At 42.5% G+C, this 15,176-nt stretch overlaps 1 protein-coding gene and 1 pseudogene across 1 annotated transcript in view; one reads left to right on the forward strand and one right to left on the reverse strand.

Annotated features, from left to right (window-relative positions):
* The window catches only part of DIP2B (disco interacting protein 2 homolog B), a 275,455-nt gene that overhangs the window by 25,289 nt on the left and 234,990 nt on the right, over positions 1–15,176 (forward strand). The window lies entirely within an intron of this gene.
* Positions 11,020–13,966, reverse strand: LOC108316090 (annotated as a pseudogene).

Genomic DNA, 15,176 nt, shown 5'->3' on the forward strand with positions numbered 1-15,176 from the left:
AAAAAAAAAAAAAAAAAAAAAAGCTGCAGGATAAACATTAGCATATCTTCTTAGAATATCAATTAAATTGAATTTCATGGGAAATTATTGCTATAGTAAAGCATGAATTGAAAATTAAGGTCAAACATAATCTTAGATATTAACATTAATAATTCAATGTTCTCTAGTGGCTGCTTCTTCAGGCTCTGCCTCTTCTAGGCCCTCCATTCCTCCATCACTTTCTTCAGGAGAAAGAGCATCCGTATAGCATCCATGGGAAACCAATGAAGAATTGTAAGCAGGAGTGGTTGCCATCTGTTTTGGTGCAGATCACCCTAGAAGAGGATAGTTTCAGGTTCCTGTGTCACATAAGCAAGGGACACATTCACATAGATAAAATGCAAAATAGCCTTAAATAGGTAAGAGCAGGGCAAGACAGGACAGGAAGACTTACAGGGAGGCTACTGAAATGAGCTGTCTCTGTAGTAGGATAAGGGAAGAGGGAATGAAAAGAAGTATTGAAAGAGGCAGAAATGACAAGACTAGTGTGAAGGCGGAGGCGTGCACATAGATGTGTAGGTGTGATGGGAGAACCTAGGCGGACTCCTAAGTTTCTTCCTTAGGCACCTTGAGAGAAAGATGGTACCATTTCCTAAAACAGGGAATAGAGGCAGAACAGTTTAGGGTGTAGGTGGAGAAAAAATTCCACTTTACTGAATTTGAGAGGTTTTGGGGATGTGCAAATGGAGATCTGTAGCAGCAGTTGGGGATTTGGAGTTCTGTAGAAAGGCCTATCCTGAAGATATACATTGAGTATTCCTCAGCGTGTATCACTGATAGTGGAAGCAATGGGCATGATTGAGGTTGTCCAAGCAGAGCATATTGAGTGAGCAGAGGCCAAACACAGAGCTGGAAAGCACCACCATTTAAGGGGGAAGCTGAAAGAAGAACAGAGGTCAAAAAGGTATGAGTGGCCAAAGAGGGAGAAGAGCAAAACAAGGACTATTAAGAAGTCTCTGTTGTTGCAGAGTTTGAGACTAGGACTGAGAAAATGCAATTGAGATTACAAACAGAGGTCATTGGTGGTGACCTTTGCCTAAGCTGGGTTTTAGTAGGGTTTAGGGACAGGGTTGGCAGGGAGGGGGCACTGCAGCCTTTTGAAGTGGGTAAGGAATGCAGAGCAGAGAGGAAGTGGAAGTAGAGGCAGGCAGTGTACCTTGTTTCAAGCCTGGCCGTGTAAGGTGGAGAGAAAGGAAGTAGGTAGGATGTTTATACATTTATCTGTTCTTTATCTCTCTCCTTGCTAGAAAATAAGTTGCCTGAGAGCATGAACTTAGTTTTATTCACTGCTTATCTCCCGGGTCAAGAAGAGCTCCTGGCCCATAGTAGGCACTCAACAAATATTTGATGGCCAAACAAATGAATAATGTTAAGAAGGTAGAGACTTGAATGTGTTCATTTGTTGGGTGGAGGGGTAATAGGTCTTGAGGAGGAGGAATTGAACGTCTAGAGTAGAAAGATGTGATGGAATGAGGTCTCCCTGAGTCAGCAAAGTTTGAGATTGTAAGCGCTGCTGGAGTAATCATTCAGGATGCCAGGAATGACTCCTTTTCTGCTGAAACAGAAGGGAAGAAGGCAAGGATGGGAGCAGAGGCAGATATTCATAGGTGGTAGATGAGGAAGTTGAGGGAGTTCTTGCCTAATGGCCTTATGACTATTCTCTCAGTTAAAAATAAGAGTGTTGGCTAGATGCGGTGGCTCACTCCTGTAATCCCAGCACTTTGGGAGGCCGAGGCGGGTGGATCATTTGAGGTCAGGAGTTTGAGACCAGCCTAGCCAACATAGTGAAACGCTGTCTTTACTAAAAATACAAAAGTTAGTTGGGTGTTGTAGTGTGCTTCTGTAATCCCAACTACTTGGGAGGCTGAAGCAGGAGAATTGCATGAACCCGGGAGGTAGAGGTTGCAGTCAGCTGAGATCGCACCACTGCACTAGAGCTTGAGCGACAGAGCCAGACTCCGTCTCAAAAATAAAAAATAAAATAAGAGTGTCATGTATGGGTCCTTGGAAAACGCTTTTTGAAGACATACAAAAAACCCCACCAACATTTAAGCTATGCTTCTGTGGAAAGTCACTGTGGTCAGTGACATGAAAGGTAGGTGAGGTGAGGATGTGCCAGAGAAGATGAGTAAGAGTGAGACAAGAGGTCTCTAGTCTCAGCTGGGAATGTCGGGTGTGGCTTTGACCTGAGAGAAGGGAGTGTGGGTACCTGTGTGAACCCCCTTTCCTTCAGCTCCAGAAGGAGCAGGACGCTGTCCATGGGCTTTCAGGGAAGTGAGAGAAGAAAGGCAGTGCGTAAGTCTTACTCTCTCCTGCGTGAGAAAAAACGAAGAAACTGGAGCCTTGAGTGAAGTGGAGTAACTCTTTGTCAGCAACTCCGCCGGCCCTCACCGGGCTGGTTTTTCAGTGATCTATTTCTGATTCATTTGACAGGAAACTGCTTTCCCAACTTTTACAAGCTGTTATCTAAAATGGTTTGTGTGCTTAGCAGCAAAGGTAGTAGTGAGAAGAGGATGTGACAGAGTCAGTGAGTCATAAAGAGCAAGACATGACCTTATTTGTTTACCTCATCAGGTTTTACATAGAATTAATTTAAAGAATATTAAAGTGTCCATTTTGTTTTATTAGCAGTTGTTTAGTAATAAATTATCATGCTTTGGAATTCTCTATTTTCAGTCTCATCAAATTCAAGACTACATATTTCTCATGACCTTTCTGAAAGGGAAGGGAGAGTAGTAAGGATGGGTCTTGTAAACTTCCAGTCTTCAGTTGAAATTAAATAACCCAACCAAGATGATTTTTTTTCTTTTGCTGTCAGCCCTATCAGCCATTATTGCAGGTTAATCCCTGACAAGCTTTGCAGGGCGAGGGTAGCATTGAACTAGAGTTCTGGCTCTTGCTGTTTCGTATTTTGTGTGTTTTAGAATGTTTTCTCTGTGAACAGAGGATCCTTCAGAAAGGCAGCAGATTCCAAAGGTGGGAAGGGATTTCACTTATAGAAAGTTGCAGATTCTAACCATTTGTTTAACTACCCTATCAAGGAAGACGACTTTTTTCCTTTTTTTTTTTTTTTTCAATGGAGTCTTGCTCTGTCACCCAAGCTGCAGTGCAATGGCGTGATCTTGGCTCGTTGCAACTTCCGCCTCTTGAGCTCAAGTGATTCTCCTGTCTGGGCAGCTGGGATTACAGGCACCGCCACCATACCTGGCTAATTTTTGTATTTTTTTTTTTTTTGAGACGGAGTTTCGCTCTTGTTACCCAGGCTGGAGTGCAATGGCGCGATCTCGGCTCACCGCAACCTCCGCCTCCTGGGTTCAGGCAATTCTCCTGCCTCAGCCTCCTGAGTAGCTGGGATTACAGGCACGCGCCACCATGCCCAGCTAATTTTTTGTAGTTTTAGTAGAGACGGGGTTTCACCATGTTGACCAGGATGGTCTCGATCTCTTGACCTTGTGATCCACCCGCCTCGGCCTCCCAAAGTGCTGGGATTACAGGCTTGAGCCACCGCGCCCAGCCAATTTTTGTATTTTTAGTAGAGATGGGGTGTCATCATGTTGGCCAGGCTGGTCTCAAAAACTCCTAACCTCATGATCTGCCCACCTTGGCCTCCCAAAGTGCTGGGACTACAGGCATGAGCCATTGTGCCCGGCCTCCCCTTTTTTGTGAGACAGGATCTTGTTCTGTTGCCCACGCTGGAGTGTGGTGGTGGGATCACAGCCCACCGCAACCTCTACCTTTTGGGCTCAAGCAGCCCTCCTACCTCAGCCTCCCAAGTGGCCACCATGCTGGCTAATTTAAAAAATTTTTAGACACAGATTCTTACTACCATGCCTAGGCTGGTCTTGACCTCTTGGGCTCAAGCGATCTGTCCTGCCTTATAGCCTCCCAAAGTGCTGGGATTATAGGAGTGAGCCATCGAGCCAGACCCAACTTTATATTATAAAAAGTATCTGGCCAGGCGCAATGGCTCATGCCTGTAATTCCCAGCACTTTGGGAGGCTGAGGCAGGCGGATCCCAAGGTCAGGAGTTTTGAGACCAGCCTGGCCAATATGGTGAAACCCCATCTTTACTGAAAATACAAAAATTAGCCAGGCATGGTGGCATATGCCTGTAGTCCCAGCCACTCAGGAGGCTGAGGCAGGACAACTGCTTGAACCTAGGAGGTGGAGGTTGCAGTGAGCCAAGATCTCGCCACTGCACTCCAGCCTGGGTGACAGTGAGACTCTTGTCCCCCACACACAAAAAAATTAATTAATTAAAAGTACCTGTTACTTTTTGGAGATGGGAGTAACTTTTTTTCTCCCTGACAGAATGTGGAATCAGAGATTGAGGTATGATAGTTGGAACTTGGTATCATCATAATCAGAATTCACCAATATTTAGAATTCACTTTTTTTCTAAGCCATCTCCTTGCCCTAATTCCCCATGATTCTAAGTTTTTTTAGCCATTCGTCAACTAGTTAGAACTCTAATTAGGCATGTTTTCTGGGGAAGAAAATATGACTTTATCAGCATTTTGGGGAGAACTCAGGGACAAGAGAGTCATCTGGCCAAGCTGGCATCAACAAGCTGAGGACTTATCCCTCATTTTCACAGAGAACCAAGTTATAGCCAGATCCTTATTTTCCTGGAATTTATATTATGTGTGTGTGTTTAAAAAACCACTTTCACGACTTGAAACCCAATGTCTGGATTCTTTTTACACATTCTCATTTCTGTTGGTTTTTAGAGGAATCAGCTGGACAGCATTCTGAGATTAGGAACATGTCCGAGACAGTGAGGTAACATGGAAAAGATTGTGGGTTCGGATTCCACTTCTGTTTACAAGCTTTGTGACCTTGAGCAAGTCATTTAACCTTTCCTATCCTTTGGGAGATGAAGTGACTAGATGAGAGAATCTAGTTCTTCCTAGCTGTTAGTTCCTGAGATGACCTATGTTTATGAAAACATATGAAAAGGAGATCCTATTTTATTTTTTATTTTTTTCAAAGACGGGGTTTCACCATGTTGGTCAGGCTGGTCTTGAACTCCCAACCTCAGGTGATCCGCCCACCTTGGCCTCCAAAGTACTCGGATTACAGGCGTGAGCCACTACGCCCGGCCAAGGAGATCCTATTTTAAATTCACTGGAACATAGCCTGGCGGGGTAGCTTACACCTATAATCTTAGTACTCTCGGAGGTCGAGGCGGGTGGCTCAGTTGAATCCAGGAGTTTGAAACCAGCTTGGACAAGACGATTAAGCCTCGTCTCTACAAATAGTATTTTAAAAGTTAGCCGGGTGTGATGGTACATGCCTGTAGTCCCAGCTACCCAGGAGGCTGAGGTGGGAGGCTTACCTGAGCCCAGGAGGTCAAGGCTACAATGAGCAGTGATTATGCCACTGCACTGCAGCCTGTGAGACAGAGTGTGAGCCTGTCTCAAAAAGAAAAAAAAAAAATTAACTGGGTAGTTATTATTCAAAGAAAATCCAGGCCAGGCCTGGTAGCTTACAGCTGTAATCCTATAACTTTGGGGAGGCCAAGGCCAAGACAGGACAATCACTTGAGCCCAGGAATCAGGAATTTTTTTTTTTTTTTTTGAGACGGTGTCTTACTGTTGCCCAGGCTGGAGTGCAGTGGCATGATCTAGGCTCACTGTAACCTCTGCCTTCCAGGTTCAAGTGATTCACCTGCCTCGGCCTCCTGAGTAGCTGGGATGGGTGCCCACCACCATGCCCGGCTAATTTTTGTATTTTGTTTTAGTAGAGATAGGGTTTCACTATATGGGCCAGGCTGGTCTTGAACTCCTAACTTCAAGTGATTCTCCTGCTTTAGCCTCTCAGAGTGCTGGGATTACAGACGTGAGCCATCGTGCCCGGCTGAGCCTAGGAATTTGAGCATCCCAGGCAACAAAGTGAGACCTTGCTTCTACTAAATACATGCATACATACCTACATGATTACATACATACATACATACATACATACATACATACGCCAGGCATGGTGGCGTGAGCCTGCAGTCCCAACTACTCGGGAGGGTTGCCTGATTTTAGGAGGAAGGCTGCAGTGATCATAGTAGTGAGCTATGATCATGCCACAGCCTGGGCAACAGAGTGAGGTTCTGTCCCTTTAAGAAAGAAGAAAAAAATCAATCCATGTATAGTGAGAACCATCATTCCCTAATTTATACTCAGTCACTCAAAAGTTACGTGTTGAATTTTCTTCTTAAAATTTTATTGACAAATTATATATATATATATTTTTTGAGGTGAGGTCTCATGCTGTCACCCAGGCTGGAGTGCAGTAGTGTGATCTTGGCTCACTGCAACCTCCACCTCCCGGGTTCAGGTGATTCTTCCACCTCAGCCTCTCGAGTAGCTGGGACACAGGTGTGTACCACCATGCCCAGCTAATTTTTGTATTTTTTGATAGAGATGGATTTTCACCATGTTGGCCAGGCTGGTCTCGAACTTCTAACCTCAAGTTATCCACCTGCCTTGGCCCCCCAAAGTGCTGGGATTACAGGCGTGAGCCACAATAATTGTGTTTTTTTAAAATGTTGAATTGTCTTAATGCAAGACATATACTTAGTTATTCAGAGTGTGTGCTGTTGTTTTGGCCTATTGAGGGTTAGGGGACAGGATTTTAGTTCTGACATTTTGCAGCCTGTTGAATCTTTCTCCTAATCTCCTTTCTACTTTGTCCCCTACCCCCAACCTCATTATCCTGTGCATTTTTTCTTTTGTAACACTTACCAGATTGCTTATTTATTATTCTTTTAAAAATATATATTTTTCTGTCTTTTTGTAGAGACAGGGTCTCACTTTGTTTCCGAGGCTGGTCTTGAATTCCTGAGCTCAAGCAATCCACCTGACTTGGCTTCTCAAAGTGCTGGGATTACAGGCTAGAGCCACTGTGCCGACCAGATTGCTTTCTAATTGTTTGTTTGCACTTCTCTTAATTCTTCCCAAAGGCTAGAAACCTTGTCTTACTAATTTTTACTTTCCCTATTGTAAAACATTGAGGGAAGGAAAGACAGTAAGATGTGAGGAAATAGGTAGGAATTGAGTTAGAGATGGCCCAGATTTTGAGTTTGAGTGACCAAGAGAGTGATAGTGTGTTCTATACAAACACCTGAGATTCTGGTTTGGGGTGAACAGTTTAATTTTGGACATGTTGGAGTCTATGGCAATATCATCCAGGCAACAAATGGCATTGGCAGGGCATTTGAGTGACTGTTCAATAGGCAGTTAGAAGTGGTGAATTATATCCTGGAGCTGTTGAAGGATTTGGGCATCATCTTCATGTGATTCATCAGATGAATCAGATCTTTGAAAAGGAAAGTAAAAAATGGAGCTAATGAGGAATGCCTTTGTTTAGGAAGCTAGAGAAGAAAAAAGAGTGATCCAAAATGCCAGGGGGGTGATCAGTCACGGAAGTCGGAGGTGGACCAGGGTGGGTAGTATGGTGCTTTTGTGGAGACAGATACTCAATGTTAAACCTCTAGAGAGGTTAGAAGAATTCAGTAAGAGAATACAAAGGATTGGATTTGTCAGTTTCACTCCTGTGACTGAATCAGAGGCTAGATTGCAAACGGGAATGAGGACCTAGAAATGTAGGCTTCTCATGTTGAAGTTGGGGAAATGAACAAGGGTGGATTCAAAAGAGTACTTATTTATTTTACTTTACTATCGCTTAATATTAGAGGATACTGAGGAATCTTCATAGGCCTAGGGGAAAGAAACAGAGGAATGAAAAGCTTGTGTTGGTTGGGGAGAGCTAGGCATAGGTTAGATCTCTGGATATTTGGAAGAGGCGAGCTGCTAGAGAGCAGGAAGGTGAGGCTGCTGTTCTCTCCTTTACTAATAGGAAGAAGAGGTTGAGTGAAAAATTCCGCTTCAGAGGGAGGTTGGTGTGGGGATAAAGGGAGAAGTTTCTTCAGAAATGTGGAAGCATAAGGGTTTGAGAAATGTGAAGAGAATGAGAGCATTGGCCATCGGGGAGTATGAGAGGAAGAAATGAAACAATAAAAGCAGTGCCGGCAGTTAGCATGAATTTGGAGTGGACACAGAAATATGAAATGGAAAATAGCCCTACCCCACCTGCAACCACTTTTAAAGTCTGTTTTGGGATGGACACAGTGTAATCCCAGCACTTTGGGAGGCTGAGGCAGGTGGATTGCCTGAGCTCAGGAGTTTGCGACCAGCCTGGGCAACACAGTAAAACCTTGTCTCTACTAAAATATAAAAAAAAATTAGCTGGGTGTGGTGGTGTGCACCTGCAGTCCCAGCTACTTGGGAGGCTGAGGCAGGAGAATTATTTGAACCTGGGAGGCAGAGGTTGCAGTAAGCCAAGATTGCATCATTGCACTCCAGCCTGGGTAACAGAACGAGGCTGTTTCACCAAAAAAAAAAAAAAAAAAAAAAAAAAAAAGTCCGTTTTAGAGCTCTGGTAGTTAATAGCGTAACTTTTAGTAGTAATATGTTGTGGTTAGTAGTGTCTCTCGATTCCCTTCTGTGAACCATGAGAAATGTACCCATTTCTTTTACTCTTTTCTTCCTTTTTTGGTAGTAATATTACTGTTTTTCTATTATCAAAGTAAATAATGTTTATATTCTCTTTTGTATAACAAAAATTAGTCTTTGTGCTATATGTACAAATTAAACCTTAATATATTCCACAAATACAGTTTTTGCAATATTATTAAGTAACTACTACTTACTTTGGAATCTAGCAGTGCTATTGAATACTGGGAAAAGGAAACATAGTATTTTATCACCAAACTGCCTCTTTAAAGAGAATTACTGTTATAAGTCAAATGCTTATTCCATGGTACTGCAAGGAAAAATTTAACATTCAGACAAAAAGTTCTCTCAGCAAGGCAGTTTTACTTTCTGCAGAAAGAGTACAACTCACCAGCAGTCTTGCCACAAGAATACAATAAACAAAAGCAAAGGTAGGCATATTTATTCCTTATGCATTGAGTTCTTGCTGCTGTGTCTGATCTCCATTGGTTGGAGCCGGAACTCATAATCTAAAACTGAACCCAATTGGCTAGTGACTTAAAACTTTTCTAAATAGGTAAAGGCAATGGGGAACAAAGAAGAAGAAGTCCAAATAAGGAAGGAGCATAGGCTGCAAGCTGGGACATGCCTGTGAGCACGTCCAGGACAAATATGTTGGTTAAAGTACAAGGACATAGAATGTGCTACATGCCTGTGAGCATGTCTAACAGCTACATAGGATAGGACTTAACAAAGAGTTATTAGCAAAAAGCAAGAAGGTTTTGAAGAAAGTCTTTAAAACAAACCATTATTTCTAACATTTATTATTATTATTCTTTAACAAGAAGGAAAATTTTGAAGAGGAACTTTTTACTTTCTACAATGGCCCAAACATCAGAATCTAGTGAATCCTCTTAATTTCTTTTCAGCTTTCTACGCTCCTTCTAGGTCTTACTCAACTGTTATTGTTTTTCATACTTTCAAATTGTTATTTTTCTTGTATTTTTTTAAAACTTGGAATAGTTACTGATTTTAACATGGGATGCATGAATGTTGAGCTTTAAGTTCTTGCCTTTCAAAGATGTCTTTGTAGCCGGGCGCGGTGGCTCACACCTGTAATCCCAGCACTTTGGGAGGTCGAGGCGGGTGGATCATAAGGTCAAGAGATCGAGACCATCCTGGTCAACATGGTGAAACCCCGTCTCTACTAAAAATACAAAAATTAGCCGGGCATGGTGGCGGCACATGTCTGTAGTCCCAGCTACTCAGGAGGTTGAGGCAGGAGAATCGCTTGAACCCAGGAGGCGGAGGTTGCGGTGAGTTGAGATCACGCCACTGCACTCCTGCCTGGGTAACAAGAGTGAAACTCCGTCTCAAATTTTTTATAAAAAATTTTTAAAAGAAAAAAAAAAGTCTTTGTCTCTCATTTGATTGTCATTTCAATGTAGCCCATTTTAATACTCTGGAAGCTTTTAAGGTTGCTGTTTGTCTTTAGAGTTCTGAAATTAATTAGGATGTGTCTAGGCATGTGTTTTTTCTCTTTCATCCTGTTTGGCTGTAGGTAGACTCAATCTGTCTTTGTTGACAATTCAGGAGATTTTTATTGTTTCTTCCCTTCCCTGTGCCGTGTTTTAATCTGTTTTGTGTTTGTGTATGCTCTTTTTAAACCACACTTTATTATGTATTTTTTTGAGACAGGATCTTGCTCTGTTGCCCAGGGTGGAGTACAGTGGCAGGATCACAGCTCACTGCAGCCTTACCCCTACCTTTCAAGCCCAAGTGATCTTCACGAGTAGCTGGGACTGCAGGCTTAATGCTAAATTTTGTATTTTTAGTAGAGAGAGTGTTTTGCTACATTGCTCAGGCTGGTCCCGAACTCTTGGGCTCAAGCACTTCGCCTGCCGTGGCCTCTCAAAGTACTGGGATTACAGGTATGAGCCACCATGCCCAGCCCACACTTTGTTCTTGATTTTGATCAATAAGATATCCTGTTGAATCTGAGTGTGCCAAGTAGATTTTTTAAAAAAATTCTCATCTAATTCCTGAACTATCTCATATTTCCTTAAGGAAAAATTCTAGCAATCCATCTTGGCCTGTTTTTTCTGTTATATTGGGTTTCCCAGTGTTGTATAATTTGTGGTTATTTACAGTTAGTGTGAATGACTAGGCTACTGAGTAATTGGTGTGGTATTCTGCTATTGTTCTATGGGTCTTAATAGGTATTTAAATTTTTCTTACGGAATATCACAAGAGTATATATAAAGTGTATGCACAGGCTGGGTGCAGTGTAATCCCAGCAGTTTGGGAAACCGAGGTGGATGGATCACCTGAGATCAGGAGTTTGAGACCAGCCTGGCAAACATGGTGAAATCCCATCTCTACTAAAAACACAGAAATTAGCTGGGCGTGTAATCCCAGCTATTCAGGAGACTGAGGCAGGAGAATTGCCTGAATCCAGGAGGCAGAGGTTGAAGTGAGCCGAGATCATGCCATTGCACTCCAGCCTGGGCAATGAGAAAAAAAAATGTTTGCACAGTTTAAAGAAGAGTAATAGATTGAACACTGGTAGGTCCACAGTCTAGTTTAACTAAAAGCTTAAAACACCTCTGAAGGCCCTGTTGGCATCTCCTATTACTCTTCCCTCACCCTTAGATGTAACTATCACGCTGAATTTTGTTAATTCTCTAGTGTTGCTTTGTGCTTTGTGTAATCCCAAATAATATATTATTTAGTTTTACGAGTTTCTGTAAATCTAAATAATATGAATTTAGATTTTATTCAGGACCATGAAGAGCTAGAAATTCACCTACTTTCAGAGACTTGTTTGTAGACTATGCGGTAACTTATTTGTCCTTCCTATATTCAACATTTGTACACTCCGCCCCTACAACCACCTCTGAATCCACCGTGAAATCTTTGAGGGGTGGTGAAGGTACCACCTCTGCCACCACCACGCCTTCTGCCACCACAGAAACCAAGACCTCCTCTTCCCCTGTATCCCCCGTGGACACAGTTTGGACAAAGTGGGATTCCAAATGTTTCAGAATTCAACCTTCTTCAGCCCAAGCTGATCTCCATTCTCTATTGTCCTCACAAGAAATATTATCAAAGAAAGATTTAGTTTTGTCACAATAGCAATTAGGTCCAAGAGGATTTTCTTCATCAGCATTTCCTTCACTGTTTTGGGTATCAACTCCTGAGTCTCCTTTATCTTCACCATTTATAGGTTTCTCCTGTTTCTCAAGTTTATCGTCTTTTAATTTAAGTTTATTATGAAACTCTTGTTGGTCTCTTCCTTGTTGAATTGTGCATTTACACATTTATACTTTCAAAGTCTTTCTCAAATTTTATTGGCCTGTCTTGCTGAATACCAAATCTTCTCCTGCCACCCCGATGACCCCCTGCCCTCTCTTTGGAGCTGAAGAAGCACCTGGAACTGCTTGTCTCTTGCTATTATTTCTGAGTTGCTCATTTCTGGCCTTGAAACTTTGTGTACTTCAGCTCACCTATGCTCTTGATTCTCTATTCTTTTTTGGCTAGTAGATGGCAAAGGCCTGGTTGATAAAAGACTCCTTCTCCCAACAGGTGCTATAACAGGTAAGTGGGCCGAGGAGGTCTACACTGCTTGTTCCGTGGTTGGGCTTTTTCTCAAAGGGTCTGAGATAACTGTGTTTTTAGACGTCTTGAATCCTGTGTAGAGGCACAACCAACCGCATGACTTTAGGGTAAGGTACCACTGTTTGACATTTCTGGTCCAGAGGATGTCAAAGAGCTTCTGGAAATACCAGCAGCACCAAGCTGCTCCCCAACTAAGGAACTTAGACTGAACTGTTGATGGGCATCCTACGGAAAGGCCCAAAAGAACACACAGATTGGGATGAAGAAGTTGATGAGCCTAGTGAGGACTGAACTATAGCTGGGACTTAAGGCAAAAAACACTGGTTTTGGTGGCTCACAAATGGTGAGGTCTTTAATGTCACTCCCACAGAATATAATGTATACAAAAACTTCATCTTGAGGTGGTATTGGACATCTGTCCATCTGTCTTCTGTACCAAAGGATCGAACTTTGGCAAGGGCTACGATGGAGTTCTCAGTGTCGATGGTGTAGAAGATGCCCTCATAGTGGATTTTCGCCTTGGAGATGAGGCCGATGTAAGGGGTGCCCCGGCTCATGGCGCTGCTGTGCTGCTCTGGTCACAGAGAGGCAGTTCCTGCTGCTGTCGCCTGTTCAGCATGCCCACTCGCTTCGTGGGTGCCTACAGCAGCCGCCTCAGACCCAACATGGCGGCTACGCCAGGAATGGTGTGGGGCATGCTGGGAGAGCAAGGCCGTGCTCTCGCGAGACTTCAAGTTGGTGGGAATTTTCTGATGATTACCATCAGATCACCATTTTACGTGGCAATTAAATTTGGGTAAAGGAACTTGCTTAAACATGAGAAACTGTAAGCAGTTTTCCTCAGTTGGGTTTATGAAAGAGGCTACACCTTGGGTTTTGGAGGGATCCCAGATGTCCTTGTCACTTGTCACTTGTATGCTGCAACACGTACTATACAAACGTGAGAAAAATTTGGCCATGATGCCAGTTCTAGTTCAGGAAAGTCAAGTTTCAGGATTGGGGTGGATGAAGAAAGTTTCATAATAGTAGATCAGACTTATGTATGGCTCAGGAGATTAGAAAGTAAAAATTGAGGTTGATGCAACAACCCTCTTAGTGTCCACATTAACCCCTAAAAGATGAGCACTTCATTTCCTGTATCATCTCCTTTTCATATTTCACCAAACAAAATACTCGTGATTCTTCTGTATACTATTGGAGAGCCTTTAAGACTTAGGGTATATTTTGGTCCTGGCTGATTTAAAAATATTTGTAAGTATATTGTAGAGGAATATTAGTTTTTCCCATGCAGAATATAATGCTCTTATTTATTGATTAGCCCCTTTCCTCCCAAAATTTAGAGAGTCTGGAGAAAAAAAAAAAACATGGAGAAAAATATTGTATTCAGTATTTTTGTTACTATTGTTAAGTTAGTAAGCAAAAGGCATCCATGTATACTTGATTTGAATAAGAGGCAAAACCCCTAAAAGAAGCTGGGTGTGGTGGTACCCTCTGGTAATCCCAGCTACTGGGGAGGCTAAGGCAATTGGATCACTTGAGCCCACGTGTTTGACTCCAGGCTGGGCCACATAGCAAGACTCCATCTCCCAAAACAAAACAAAACCCTGAAAGTACTTAGAATGTTAGTAGTGGTTGTAATTTGGGTTTGAAATTTGCATCAATGTAGTAAGAGCAGAACTCATGTTCTTACGGTTGGAAGGAATGTTTAAAAAAAAAAATTCATGGTCACAACTTCTGTTGGGAGAATAGAGAAAGCCTAAGAGAAAGATAGACTAAGAGATAGAAAATGTTTAATCCTACATTGTGGCTTACTGTAGCATTTCATATTCCCTTGAATTTTAGACTAGATTTTCTCCAAAATTCTGTAAACTTAGGGATATGTATGATTGCCAAGTGTCTGACACCATTCTAAATTTGGAACTTTTTGGAATCTAATTTCTTCTGCTAACCCATAGTAAATGAAAGAAAGTAACACACACGCAATTTTTTTTTTTTTTTTTTTAAGATGGAGTTTCACTCTTGTTGCCCAGGCTGGTGTGCAATGATGGAGTCCCGGCTCACTGCAACCTCCCAGGGTCAAGCGATTCTCCTGCCTCAGCCTCCCGAGTAGCTGGGATTACAGGCGTATGCCACCATGCCCAGCTAATTTTGTATTTTTAGTGGAGATGGGGTTTCTCCATGTTGGTCAGGCTGGTCTCGAACTCCAAACCTCAGGTGATCCGCCCGCCTTGGCCTCCCAAAGTGCTGGGGTTACAGGCATGAGCCACCACGCCCTGTCAAAGTAACACACACACTATTAATGCCAACTAGAAAACATAAAGAGGTTGGCGCGGTGGCTCACACCTGTAATCCCAACATTTTGGGAGGCCGAGGTGGGTAGATCACTTAAGGCCAGGAATTGGAGACTAGTCTGGCCAACATGGGAAAACCCAGTCTATATAAAAATACAAAAATTAGCTGGGTATGATGGCGCATGCCTGTAATCCTAGCTATTTGGGAGGCTGAGGCATGAGAATTGCTTAAACTTGGGAGGCGGAGCTGAGATTGTGCCACTGTACTTAAGCGTTGGCGACAGAGGGAGACTGTCTCAAAAAAAAAAAAAAGAAAAAAGAAAATTTCAAAATCTTTTAAAGACAATGGGAAAGACTGCAGTTGTCTTGGAATTCATGAATGTATTCAAAAATTTTTTCATCTTTGTTGATGCATATTTCTGTAGTAGTTTTTCCTCTCTTCATTTTCTCTCATAGAGGGAAAAGATTTGATATTCTTGAGTCATCTCTCTCCTGAAATCTACTCAGTTTTACTCAGACCTGTGCTATATAGAGTATTATGTTCATGCCCATGTCTGATGAGGGAGAAACACAGGAGAGTGGGTGACTGACTCAGATATAAATGTTCTTATTATACTTGAGCTGCAACCACACCTAGAAACCTTGACAACAACAGGGCCTATGTTTGATATACCTCACTTGTTAAATCCTGTCTGGATTTTAGTGTGTCATATGTGTGTTCATCAGCAAAATTGAACAGGTG

This window comes from Cebus imitator, unplaced genomic scaffold (assembly GCF_001604975.1).
Source record: "Cebus imitator isolate Cc_AM_T3 unplaced genomic scaffold, Cebus_imitator-1.0 Scaffold181, whole genome shotgun sequence".
NCBI lineage: Eukaryota > Metazoa > Chordata > Mammalia > Primates > Cebidae > Cebus > Cebus imitator.